The 14,715-nt window shown below is 39.6% G+C and overlaps 1 protein-coding gene and 1 pseudogene across 2 annotated transcripts in view; both read right to left on the bottom strand.

The window, feature by feature from the left end:
- The window catches only part of CTNNA2 (catenin alpha 2), a 990,025-nt gene that overhangs the window by 492,135 nt on the left and 483,175 nt on the right, over window positions 1-14,715 (bottom strand). The gene's annotated exons all lie outside the window — the stretch shown is intronic.
- Window positions 7,166-7,284, bottom strand: LOC120594738 (uncharacterized; annotated as a pseudogene).

Raw genomic sequence — 14,715 nt, 5'->3', positions numbered from 1 at the left:
AAATCAACACAGAGAGGGAGCCCTATGCCTAGTCACGAGAGATTCCCTTCTACATATCTCCAAGGTAATTTATCAATACAGGTGAAACCTGAGAGCTTAAAACAAAATCCACAGACAAACACAATGCAGATATAATAGGGTGAAATAATGCCTTTAGCAAATCTCTCTAAAATTTTAAACAAACTGTGCCTTTTCTAAATCACCCAGACTTTAGAACTTGACCATGATCTAGGACTCAGAAGAGTTTCCTGTGTGCTCCACTACTGGCCTTATTTTTCAATAATCATTTCTCTCTCATACTTTGAAGTGGAAGTTATTAGAACTATTCTGAAATATTCCTGTTCTCTTTTACACCCAGGGTAAGACAGGATGTCCTTGCCCATTTTTAAGTTTGGCCTGGCAACGTGACCTACTTTGCCTAATGAAATGTGAAGAGAAGAGTTTGCCGCTCTCAGGAGGAAGCTCTAGGAGCCAGTGCATTATTCACCTTATCCCCTTCTCTCTTGGATTCAGGAAACGTGTCAAGAAGGATGCACAATGACCCCAGGCCCCTGAGGGATTATGATGAGCAGAGCCCCCACCAACCCACATTCATCACAGACTATGAATGGAAAGAATACTTTTGTTGCATCAAGACACTGAGATTTGGGGGGATGCTGGTTATCTCAAACTAACCTGTCCTATCCTCACTGGTACATCTGGAATGATCAATGGCTTCTCCCTGCTCATAAAACATACCTGATCCCTCTTCTGGTATTGAAGGTCTTCTGCAATTTTACCTGGATTTATCGCTCGAATATATTTTCTAACAATCGCTCAGATATTACCATCTGCTCCTTTCAGGAACTCAACTCTTCTGAAAACTCCACCTTGAAATGTCACTTTTGATGGTCATATTGTTGAGTACCTTGGCTTTGGAGTCACAACTGCCTTCACTTTCTTCATCTTCATTCCTCTACCGAATACATCATAGAACATCACAGGTGGATACAAAATATAAGTACTTCTTCCCCTGATCATCTCCTTTGCTTCATTCATAGAAATACCTCAGGAGCTGCCAAGCAAAGAGTGAGCAATATAAACTATACTCAGCTTGGAAGTTCTTTAAGTAGTTAACCAGTGTACCCCATGCAGCATTGTCCTACACTGACTCAGATGTGCGTGAAAACCATGATTTCTCTAGAAATAATGCTGCCTTTAATTAACTAAATAAATAACATAAGAACTACTCATTATAATCCCTAAAGTTGCCTTTGATAAATTCAACATGAGTTGCGACTGTGCGTTCCAGTTCTTAGAAGAGTGCCGCTGTGTGTAACAAACCAGACTGATGGCTTGGACATTCCTAAAAGAGTGTTTTGGAATCAATTAATTATAAAATGGGACTTTCTAAAATTTAAAGTTCCCCACCAAAGGAACACTCTACCTGCAAAAAGCATTGTGTATGCCCTGGGTCAATGAAAATGTGCAACCTCGTATACATCCTCAGAGATGTCAGAGAAACGGCTCCAGCACTGAGGGTATTTCTACCAGATGAATGCCAGAGTGGCTTCTTGCTTTCTGGTCCTGTGATTTTATTTTTCCTATTTCCCTGTGTCCAGCTCAAGATATTCCCTGCCGCTCCCTTCTGGCTTGCTCCTAAAACCTACTACAAACCATACATTAAGGGCAAAGAAAGAGGCCTCATCTTGTCTTTGGAAATGTGGATCCACCTGAGGTGGTATTTACAGACACGATTCAAAGAAAGCCCAGGGGACTGGGCTGGTGCAGAAGGGAACAGGTAGAAAGCTGCAAATAAACTCTCTTCTACAAATGCTCTTTAGTCTCACCAAGGCACATTACCTCTCTGTTGGGAAGCCACTGAGCTAGCATTTACTATTTTGAGATTATGATCCATTTTCCATCCTACTGCTAGCATCCCTACATACCTCATAAAGTAATTTCTTCTTGTAAGATCTTGACAGGAATATTAAAAATTTAAAAACTTTTGTCTTTTACCTACAATGAAAAAACACAGTGTAGATTTTGGTAAAGAAGTCTGGTATAGAAAGTCTGGAGAAGAAGCAAGATCCCTCATTCTAATGATACCACACTGAATTATACATACATGGAAGTAAGAACATTCTAGCAATCTTGGTGACTATGACAGAGCTCCCAAAAATGGCTCTTCTAGAACTTCCTCACTGCAAATGGAGAAAACCAGAAGACCCTTCCTTTCTTTTATGCTTCTCTGACCTTCCCTTTTCCAGAACCCAGACATCCAGCCAATACATTCAAACTGGACTCAGACACTTGGAATTTCTAATTCCATCTTCTGCCTGGTCCAAGCTCTGCAGGTAACTATAGAAACTCCATTAGTTCCATCTCTCTTCTTTACACACCTGTGACTCAGAGCTTCTGCTTGCTAGTGTGGGAGCCAAGCAGCCTGCAGAAGCAGTTAATAGAACCTAGCATGTTAAAGGGATGTTTCATTAACCAAATGCCTCCATCCAGATCCAGTCTGCTTTGGTGAATTTCAAAACTAGTACCGATGACCCCAGTTTTAAAACTCCCAACGGCTACTTGCAAGAGAAGAAAATTTGTTACAGGTAGGACCTTAGGGTATGTGTCAAGTTAAATTCTACCGATGACTGCACAGCCTTGGTCTATTATGTTAAAAAATTCCACAGAATCAAAGCAAATCATGTCTTAAAAGGCCAACTTCCAAGTGTGTTTCTTACATGAGAGCAAATGGAGGGGTGTGATCAAAACCCTGATATTCCTTTAGTGATGGAAAAGTCAAATCACTTCCCCAAACAGAGAAGCTATTTTCTCTCTTTTCAAGAAGATAGGAATAACCCAATAATAATTACAATGTAATGAAATGAGGAACATGAGAAGTTACCTCTTGAGAGCAAGAAACCGCAGTGAACAGTCTGCTATGCCCCTTCACATCCTGTGCTGAAAAAGATCTAATTAGGATACTGCTTAAGACCATCCAATTGTCTCCCAGGTGACAAAGTAGAAACTCAGTTGCTTAAAAGTGGTTCAAAACTAGAACATACAGAGAAGTAAACAAAGCTATTTGAGTCTGGCAGAGAAACCATATTCTGGTCATCTAATAAAGGTGCTTTTAAGCTCTAATTTTGTTTTTCTTCTTTGAAGACAGAAATAGTTTTTAAGAAAATAAAATAGATCTACTAATTTTGACTTTTAAAACACTCCCACACTTAATCTAAATAAGATTGCTATCTCATTTTAAGTCACCTGCCCAAAAAAACTACCTGCCCAGAGTTGAACCGAGAGTGTGAAAGTAAGAAGCACTGGCCTCTGGGCAACGTAAACAGAGGCCAAAATATCTTTCTAGAAAATCTTTTGTTCGTTTGTTTGTTTTTTAGTTTATAAATTCCTTGGAATTTGCTGTGCTTTATTTATTCATCTAGCAAAACAAATGAAGCACTTACCATAAGCTATGTTCTACTATACTAGGTAGTAAGAATACAGTTAAAAAAGCCAGGGCTGATGCTCCTCGATGTCACTTTTAGGACACTTTTCAAAAAAAAAAAAAACATACACGCATACACAACTTAGTCAACTAATTGAAAAAAAGAGAGAAATCTCATTAATTCTCTAAAATTATTAAACTAGAACAAAATAGCATCAGGTTATGAAATATGACACAAAGAATAATTCTATTTAGTAGGACACTTACTCTAAATCTTCAAACTAACCATCCATTAGAACCCTGAAGAGAAACGCACCTGTATCCAGGTCATAAAAATACTAAAATATCAGTAGAATCCAAAGAAAACCAGAATGGGCTAAATAGAAACTTCATATATTATGTCTCATATCTAGTCATAATCCTTTAGTTACTACAAAGAATAAGAATATAAAATCAAGTAGTGTAAAATAGAGAAAAAAAGAATTCATTTCTTTGACCAAATTTGATTGGTTCATGTTTTTGTTTTTTCCTCTTTAATCCTTTTCTGTAAGTCCACATTTTCAAATATGGACTCGTTACTCACTTCCTTAGCTAGTAAAAGTGCTTCTACTTGGGTTACTTGGTTATGTCAATGGTTTTCAAAGGGGCGTGTCTGTCTGTCTGTCTGTCTGTCTGTTTGCCTGCCTGCCTGACTGCCTGCCTGTCAGTCTGTCAGTCTTAGGGGAGTCACAACCTGGAAACAGCACAGAGAAAGGAATAATGTGGCACTAAGGAATGCAAAGAAGTGGGAGAGATTTATGAGGTTAAAGAAAGTTTTCTCTGGTTCAAATAAATTTTTAAAACAACTTATATCATGCCTTTTGGAAAGGTGAAATTCACTGGAGTTTAGTATTTTACAGGGAAGTGAGAAAGAGAAAAGGGAGGGATGGAGAGATGGAAAGAGGAGAGAGAATTTTCTTATCAGGAGTTTCCGAAGGGAGCCATCCCTAGCATTTACAGATTGCCACTTATCCTTGGAGATACATACCATCAGATAATGAAAACAGCCCCCACATGTTTTAAAATCCCCCATTTAAAATTTAAATTCATTAGTTTATGAGCTGCTGGGAATTGACAGTTTTACACCCCAATCCTCCTTGCAATTTATGTAAAGGATGCCATAAAATGGAATAGGGGAGCATCTCCAAGTGAAAACACCAAACACAAATTGCTAAATAAAAACGCAGCTAAAGCCGATTTGCTGTGGGTCATATAACCAAGAATGTCATTTTTATTAAGGGGAAGTTCTTTAAGCATTTGCTCCTCACCCAGCCATGCTTTTTTACGAACATTTAAAATATTAATGTACTGTTTTTATTGCTTCCCTCCTCTAACGGCATTTCTAGAACTGGTTCCACATATAAAATATGTCCCACGTATCTGCAACGTGGCAAGTGTTTCTTTCTTTCGTTATTTTTTTTTTTTTAGTAGGAGGGTGTGTGTGCCTATGAGTGGTTTCTTTCTGACAGTTTATATCACAACTAGACTGCAGTGTCCTGATTTTAGAGATTTTAATTACAATAAGCTTGATATATACTAGAGATTAGACTTTACATGGAGGTTTGTGTTTTATTTGTCTTCAATGTTAAAATTTAGCTCTTGCTTTTAAAACAAAGTTCACTGGGCCACACATATGAATTTCATATGCTACAAAAAGGAGGGACAGAAATGAATCAAGGAACTAAGTCTCCAAAGGAAAGTTGTGCCTGTCGGGGTCTCTACACAAGTTATTTCCAAATGAGGACACCTCAGACACCTTACACTCTAATGGTTCATGTCTTCTGGGTCATCTCTAAGAAATCTTTGCCTGTTCCAATGTCACAAAGCTCTCCAATATTTCTACTAATCATAATTCTAGCTTTTAGGTTCTGGTCTATAATCCATCCCAAATTCTTCTTTATACACAGAGTGAGGTAAGAATCAAGGTTGTTTCCCTATTGAGTTGTTTTGGTGTCCTTATCAAAAATCATTTGATCATATAAGTGTGGGTCTATTTCTCAGTTCTCTATACTCTTCCATTGATCTCTTTGTCTCTCTTTTCACCGGTACCACACTGTCTTGACTATTGTAGCTTTAGAGTGACCCTTAAGGTCAGGTAAGGATTTGTTTCAACGAACGCTGTGTCCCTTTTAAAAGATTGTTTATATAAATTTATTCTTTTGCCTCTCCAAATGAAGTTTAAGATCAGGTTGTCTCAGCTATCTCTTTATAAGGCCACCAGGCACAACACATCGGCGAAGGTGCCTAGAGGAAGCTGGGTGAACAGGCCTTCACACCTGAACCTCCAGGCTAACCTGGAGTGTAAACTTAATGAAAACCCAAAGCCATGTAGCGCTCTTCTAAAACTACTATTTTAATCAAGCCATGATTCCACAGAGCTGAGGGATGTTCTCAAAGATTAAGTAATAAGGCAATAATGACACATTAAAAAGGCTGATCTTGTTTTATAGACTAACCTGCCTCCAGAAATACCTGGGAAGACAATAAGCATGTAGCTAGGGAGCACAGTGGGGCCAGACAGAAGCGCTGGGTAACCCATCAAGCCAGCTATCACACTCACCAGCACCTCACAGAATCTGGGCCATAGAGCAGATACTCAGTAAATATTAGTCAATTGAAAGAATAAGATATTTTCTACCATAAATGCTCTCAAAGGCAGCAGCAGAACTTTAGTTTCTTTGCATCAGTGGAGGAAATCATCTATGGTAGTATTTCTTTCAGAGGAGAAATCAAATAGGACTCATATTTCCTACAAAACCTAAAAAGAAACCATGTCATTCCCCTAAACTGTGTTTGGGACAAGGTAAAAGGGAAGGAAGAAGCATGGAAAATAGGACATGCTTCACAAAGCCTAGGGAATAAGGACTGAGCACCAAATGCCCTTGGCAAGACAAAACACATTAAAAACAAAAACAAAATAAAATAAAAAGGCAACACCGGATGGAGCTGGAAGACGTTTGTTAGATACTACATAGAGCCAGAAGAGGCCAGGCCCCAAATATCCCACCCCCTCATTCCTAGCCACTACTGGATCACATCAGCAATCCCCTAACTGTTCACTCTACTCGTTCTTGACCCCTTCAATCAATGGACAACACTGAGGCTGGCATGACTGTTCTAAACTATAATTAATGCAAGCCTTTCTCTTGTTTAAATCTTTCATTTATACCAAAGAGAAAAGAGGCAAAACCCCAAAGTCCTCGATCACATGGCCCGCTCCTCACTGGCCACCACTCACACATCTGAATTTTTTGCATCAGCCATAGTTACCACTCTGCCAGAGCTCTGCACGTGCTATTCACTCTGCCTACAGCATCTATACTTGTTCTCATCCCAGGATTCAGATCAAACTTAATTAATTGCCTCCCAAGAACATTTACTGATCCTCCCAGCGGAAGCCCTCCCTGGAAACCATTTTGGAGTTGGTCTCTGTCAAAACTGCAAATGTGCTGTGGTTACAAAGTTGCCTTTGATCTCTCTAGGCTATGCATCCAACACCAATTAGCATCTAGTCAGCGTTTAATAAATGGTTGAATAAATAATTAACTGAATGAATAATATGCCCAATAAACAATGAATAGATTCATTTGCTATGAAGTTACGACCCTGGATCTTTGCTGTGTGACAATTAAAATCGCTCCTTACGATTTACTTATTTATTTTTAATTTTTTTTAATTTTTTCTTTTTCTTTTTTTTTTTTATGCCTACAGCACCAGGTCTTCCTAGGTTGTCTCCCATCCAAGTACTAACCAGGTCCGATCCTGCTTAACTTCCGAGATCAGACGGGATCAGGCTTATTCAGGGTGGCATGGCTGTAGACTCCTTACCCTTTTTTAAATCATCATTATTGATGAATATTTTACATACTATATAGTGCAAAACATCTACTATGTGAAACAAATGATATAATGTATATATTTTAGGTGTACATTTAAAAAGTTTTTTAAAATTTACATCTTCATAGCTACCATCACAATTAGGATGTAGAACACTCTGTCACCCCAAACAGTACCTTGTCCCCCATCACAGTCAATGCTCTTCTATTTATTACTTTCTGTCATTTGGGCAGGACCCAAGTCAGAAGCAATGAGAAGGAGGGACAAAGTGAGATGTGGGTGGACAAGTCCAGAGGAAGTATAATTAAGAAAAAAGCTGAGAATTGGAATGCAGACTAAGGCTGAACATTCATGGGTAAGTTGAGCAGCAGGGAACTCACGCTGTCCTGGGAGCCCACCGCCTGTCCCTGGACTGGCACAAAGCACTAAAGAGGTCTTCTGTAAACTCCCGATGGCTTCCTTTTGAGTACTTTGGAAATTGTACCAGCGAGTACTTTGTGGCATCCAGACTATTTTAAATAAGGGCTTGATAATTTATTATCAGGGAGCTAGATACTCTAAGGAAAAAGAAGATTCTTACAACTTTTTTTTTATAGTCCCAAAGTAAGTTATAAGCTAATGAAAGCCAAGTCCTTAAATTGTGTAGTGCCCCTTTCCCCATAGGGCCTCCATGCAAAGTACATAACTGGTGATGAGTAGACGGTGGGTAGTTAATGAAGCATGTTAGAGTGTGACCTAATACACAGCTGAATTCAGCAGAAAAATAATAATTTATAAATATTATTTCATAGCAGTTAATATTTTGAGAGCTATCTGCTCTGCTCTTTGCTAAGCAAATTTTATGCACTATGGCATTTAATCCTTACATAGCCTGGGGAGATAGACACTGTTTTCACCTTCATTTTGCAATCAAGGAAATGGAGACACAAGGAGTGAAATAAATTGCCCAAAGTAAAACAGCTAGTAAGCTGGGAGGTCCAGATCGGAATTCAGGTTGAACTGACTCCAAACTCTTGCTCTTGATCCTTGTGCTCTGACTTTTGACAGAGTAAATATCAAAAGCCATCCTGTCATACCAACCTGCCAAATGACTGAGGTGTCTACCATTAGAAATTACTTCTTTGGTGGAAACTGTATGATGGTATTATCGACCATTAACACTTAGCCATAGGTAATTCTTGCCATTAACATTAGTTACTATCTTGAATGGTATAAAACAGGCAACTTAGGAACAGGAATATCGGTGTTTAGGCATGGGAAATGGAGGGAAAAGCTGAGGTATATTCATATGTCCACCTCAGTGACTTCCTGGGACAGCCAAAGGACAGAACAAAGTTGCTGAGCATCAGGCAGGGCTAAAATGCAAACACAAAAGGAGGGAGAAACATACAAGGAGAGGCATATGCATGAGGTAGTGGAAAAGAATCAAGGACAAATACTGTATACCTACGCAGAGGTTTTAGTGGACTCTTCTGGATATTTGAAACTGCACAGTCTCATAGAAATAGCACAGATTTTTGAAAAGTCTGAGATTTAGGTTCACATATGTGTCAGCCAGGATCTTGTGGCAGTTATTAAAATATTTGTGAGGTTTAGTATCCTAATCTGAACATTGGAAATATACAATTTGCAAGATTATTTGGGGGGTTCCATTAAACTATGTGGAGAAACATATCTTGTAAATTGTCTGCCATAGACTATTCAATAACGTTCATCTTGTTCCTTCCTCCTTTTTTCCCTTCAGGTTTAAGTAGTATCTATTACACAAATGGTCATACTTGGGAAACAGCTCTGAGAATATCTACTCAACCCTGAAGTTGCCTCAGAAGTGCAGGAGTCAGGCTGTTTGGTCTGATGTTGTTCTTATAGCACATCTTGTTATTCAAAGGCTCCTGTGCCCCACCACACACAAACACACAATGAAGAAAGTGGGAGTCACACTGGCATCATGCCACCTTCTCTAGTTCATCTACTTTTTGCAAATAAATTTCAAGAATTTAAATAGCATTTTACATCATGTCATTTCTAATCAAGGTACTATCTGTTTAAATGTTTTCTGTCGTGGTGATTTGGTACAGTTGGTAATATGTAACTAGATAAGGCTTGTTCTTTACCTCAGAACTAGGATTCTTCAGGGGACCAATATGATGGAGTGTTCTTTGCATAATATGCTTACTTGAGGAGCACGGTTGTTTTTTGACTACAACATATCTGCAAGCTTAGGACATCAATCACATTGTTAAATAAATACCAAGTAAATAAATGTGTAAATAAATATTTTAAACCTCAACGAAATCTCTTCTTTCTAACATTATTTTCAAAAACCAATGGATAATTCTTCAGCTTAGCCATTGGCTCAGTAAAGAATCAAAAATAGATTTGGAGGTAAAAAGCTCTGGGCTCCATCAATACGTAACTGCAGGTCACTGTTAGAAACGTCAGGCTGCCTGCAGGAAAATATTAGAAATACAGAACTGACAAATCACAGGAAAAGCTTGTGATGGAATTATATGCAGTCATTAAAAATATTTTAGAATAATTTCTAGTGACACTGAAAAATGCTTAAGATATTGTGAAAGCTACAAAGCACCATACGTGGTACAACTCCAGTCCTGTAAGTATGTGTGTATGTGTGTGCGTAATGTTTGTTTTACATTCATGAAGCAAAGATGACGCTTGCTTGTTGGTCCGTAGGTTGTGAATTTCTTCCCTGTTGGCTGAGACCCATCAGCTCGAAAGCCTGCTGACGCCAAACTCAAACTTTTACACATTTGAAACATAGTCCAAGTAAGATTTTCAGCCATTTGAAGCCTGCTTGCTTTTCGTATCCCAGGAAGCTGCTCTCAGCATCTGCAGCCGTAGATAAAATAGCCCAGGGCATAACACCCCCAGCCACTGCTGTCCTTCAGAGCTTTCTGACACAGAGACCCCAAGTTGCTGAGCCACCTTACCCAGATCCCTCTTTTTCTCAGAAGTTCCCATGCCCTTCTTTCCTCCTGAGTTGCTGCCAGAGGAAATAGACTTTGGTTAAACTCCGGCTTTGAGGAAATTCCCCTAGCGAACCTGTCCTCAAAATGCCCATGTAGATTTGTGTGTGCTACTGCCACCTTGTGGTCATATCTTTTTCCCTTGATTAGCCCCCAAGTCCCTTGGATCCTTTACAATGTCACCTGAGGTCTCCTATCCCCATGAGGTCTAGAGAAGATTCATGAACGGCCACCTCATGTCACCAACCCATATTTCTCCAAATATTTTCAGTGCTTACTATTTCATTTTTGAAAAATGAAATAATGAAATATTTCCTAATGAAAAAATGAAATAGGAAGCCTGTGGTTTCCACTCAAAATGACTGTTTCACTTCATTTGATTCAAATGGAAAATCAGCCTCTTTCCTTAACTTCCAACCATAATACACTCATACAACACATGTGTGAACTAGAATTACCTGGAGGTTTGATGCTGAGTTGGAGAGTAATTTGCAATATTATCCAGTTGAACATCAAGCACTGCTGTTCTCGGAAGTCTTTTTCAGATACCCTACCACCACAGACTCCTCTACCTCTCCTATTTTCTCATTGATTCTCTCTCTTCACTACCTCTTCTCTCCTGCTCTTGCCCACAATAACTCGCTGATCACAAGCAGTTTTAGTTGGAAGTGATGGGGCCAGCACGAGCCTGAGTATGATTAGAATGGCAGACAAGAGAAGTGTTGAGTTCCCAATAGCATCGTCTTTGTAGCTGGTTTTGCCAAATTTCAAATAAGAAAATGGGGATACTTTAAAATTTATTTACAGTAAGCATTCTGATTTGTCGACATAAGAAATGTCCAAACCTGTAGATAAATTTTATAAGACTTTTTTGGGGTCAAACTGATGACATAAGCCAGGAGCAAGATCTCAAATGCTTACGAGAATAACAGTTTTGCTGCTTCTTTTATGCATTTGAGATTAAGGAAGGAATGTAAGGTAGGTTAAGAAGTGGGATAAAGCAAGTCAAGGATTAGATTATGGGAGAGTTAACACAATTATGTGCTCTCTTGAGGGTTAATACCCCCTTTGGGGAGTAGTACTTCTCGTATTTTAAAGGTGCGTTAACATGGATGCACAAGAATAATGGACAGGGCTGGCTTAAAAATCTGTCACTAAAGAAGTCATTGCCTGGGGTGTATAATTACCCACCATATCCTGCCAAGTCAGGAGTTTATGATCAGGTCACCCTATAAGGTTACTCTCCATGGATTTTTGAGAGAGAAGTGATAGGAGAAAGAGTCAGAAAATCTTAAAGCCCAACAGTCTTGTCAAAAAGTAAAACAAATAAAAACGTAAGCAATACAGAGCAGCAGGGTACCAAAAAAGTACTTTTCAAACCTTAAATGCCACAGAAATCGTGAGGGAGAGTGAGCATCAAGAGCTCAAATGCCCAGGGACATGGCACCCAGCAGAACTAAAGCAGAGCTTGGAACTCTTGGCAGGGCATATTGTTGGGGAAGGCCTGGGGAAGAGGAGGAGGAAAGGTGGGCGACATTTTAGAGAAAGAACATGATCTGGGCAAAGCTACAAATATGAGAAGTCTGGGGAATTCTGAGTAGCCCAATTTGACTGGAAAAAAAACAGTGGGAGGAATGAAAAGTAGGCTAAGAGAGGCAGATGGAGCTAGATTAGGGAGAGATTAAGATATCAGGCTAAGGTTTTGCACTATATTTTAAGCCAGAGTTTTTCTAATTGAGAATTTGTGAGTCCCTCAGTGTCTCTCTATAGACTCTAGTTTAAGAAGCATAGCATGACTCAGAAAAGGGTCTAAATCTGCCAATACATAAGATTCCTTTGCCAAAGCATTTGGAACAACTCCTCTTCTCCTGAGCCTTAGTCTTAGCCTCTCTCTTCATGTCTCATTCTCTCTCTCTCTCTCTCTCTCTATCACTCACTAAGTCACTCGCTCACTGTACAGGAGCCTAACTTCATTTTTTCATTTGCAAGTTTTCCCAATATCCGTGAATCCCCCATATTATACCTAGATCAGAGATCATATGTACTACCAGCTTTGAGGCCATGTGTACAATCACGTCAACAATCATCCCCCTACTCCTGTCAACGCTGCCATCTATTACCAAGTAGTATGTACAAGGTCAAACAGCATTTTAGAAAAGAATCAATCCTCCTCTTACTCCCACTCTCCCTTACCCCACACTAAGTGCAGGCTGGAACCCAGCTCCAATTGATTGCAAGTGAGGGCCTGTAATGACTTACCAGTCTTGGCGAGAGAAGTCTATTACCCTGCAAACATATATCATGTGGTTTTCATCTCAGGTCCACACACCATGTCAGGGAGCCCCCAGTGGGAGTGGAATAGTAAATTCACTCCTGGGTTAATAAAACTTTGTAGTAGGCCACAATGACAGACAAGGTCCTGACTGTGACATGTGAGATGGCAATTTCTGAACAGGTAACCAAATCTATATTTCAAAGTAAAAACTTAGAAAGCTTCAAAGGAAGGCAAACAACAGAGCAGGATTCTACAAGTGACAGCACAGAATGGGGAGGTGGTATATTCCAGCAGAACTTTATTTGCCATCTCCTCCTCCTTCCTTGCTACAATTCTTCCATCTAATAACGTGTTTTGTCCTATAATTTTTCCAAGAAGATGGGGGCCATTCGACCTTCTCTTGGACCACTAACAGCAGTTGGACAATACAGCACCAACAAGATAGCACCAATATAGCAAAACACAGAAGTGGTGTAGGAGATGGGCTCAGGGTTGGGGATGAAATGGTGTGAACTTTCTTGTAGTAGGATCAATAATGGCCCCTAAAGCCCCTCTCAGATCCTAATCCCTGGAGCCTGTAAACATTACTTTGTTTGGAGAAAGGGTCTTTGCAGATCTGATTAAGTTAAGGGTCTTTACACAGGGAGCTTATCCTGGATTATCTGGTTAAGCCCTAAATGCAATCACATGTATCCTTAAGAGGAAGATGTGTACAATCAGACAGAAGAGGGGAAGACACTATGCCCAGGAAGACAGAGATTAGAGTGATATAGCCAAGGAATGCCAGCAGCCACCAAAACTGGAAGAAGCAAGAAACAGATTTTCCCCTAGAGTGTTCAGAGACTGCTGGTCTGCCGACACCTTGATTTCAGCATAGTGAAACTAATTTTGGATTTCTGTACTCCAGAACTGTGAAAGCATAAATTTTGGTTCCTTTAAGCAGCCAAGTTTGTGGTAATTTGTTACAGAGGCACAGGAAAATAATACACTTCTCAACCACAATCCCTTTATATAGGCTATTTTTGGAAATAACCCAAAGAGTATTTCTGCTGGGCATAATCCCACCAGTTATAAAGTAGACTTAAATGCAAAATTACCTTGTTAAGGAAGGCTGTAGTGCCCATCTCAATTTCACTGCAGAGTCAGTTAGAGTAAATTGGAATTATCTCACTCACCACACCAGAGGGGTAAACATGCCTGTGGCTAAATCATTAATCACTCCAGTAAAAATATATGATATAGTTCTTCATCCACGGACCATGGCTCATTCTAACTGCCACTAGTCAGGGGACTGAGTCTCACAGAAGAACATATAAAATGCTCATGGCAGTGCTCAGACAACAACTGCCGGATCCCTGAGCCCAGGAGAATGATCCAGCTGGCCATTCACTGTTCCTAGTTTTTTTCTTTCTTCCACTCCCAATCCCCAACTCCAAAGTTAAAAAAATAAAATAAAATAAAACTGAATTGTCAGAAACCATAGTATCAAGTAAAAATGAATTGTAATTTGGCAATAGCCTCCAATCACATACTTGGACTTTCAGCAACAAAGAGGACTCGGGCTATTTTAATAAACAGTAAGATGAAAAGCAGTGAGCCTACAAAGCATGACAGAATTAGAAAAAAAAATTATAGCAATGTACAAGGAGTTGCAATTATATTTCCAGTTAAAGAGAGATGGAGGAAGTTTAACTCTATTTTTAGCAATTTGCATGTTTCCCACAAAGAGCTTTGCTCTGGTTAATAGTCTTGATGATGAAGAAGAAAAAATGTGACCTCCTGGTTAACTAGTGTCATTCCCTGCAGGTTCTCTAGACACTCTGAAGCACTTGGCACACTCAATTCTGCTGGCCTCCAGGACTGCCTATGAGTGACATTGTAAGGATTCTCTTCCTAATCCTTAGCCTCTGACTCTGAGTCCTTCTCTTCCCATCAGCTAGTGCACCTATACTTTCTCTCCCTCCCCATATCAAATCAGCTGTATTAGTTATCTACTGTTGCACCACAGATCACCCTGCAACTTACAGACTTGAAGCAACAGCAAACATTAATTATCTTTCACAGTTTCTATGGATCAGAATCAGAGAGAAGCTTAGCTGAGCGAGTGTCTGTGGCTTACAGTCCCTCATGAGGTTATGGGCAAGATGTTGGTT

This window comes from Pteropus medius, unplaced genomic scaffold (assembly GCF_902729225.1).
Source record: "Pteropus medius unplaced genomic scaffold, Ma_sr-lr_union100, whole genome shotgun sequence".
Classification (NCBI taxonomy): Eukaryota; Metazoa; Chordata; class Mammalia; order Chiroptera; family Pteropodidae; genus Pteropus; species Pteropus medius.
Note: the sequence above shows the minus strand (reverse complement) of the source record. Positions and strands in the feature narration are given on the sequence as shown.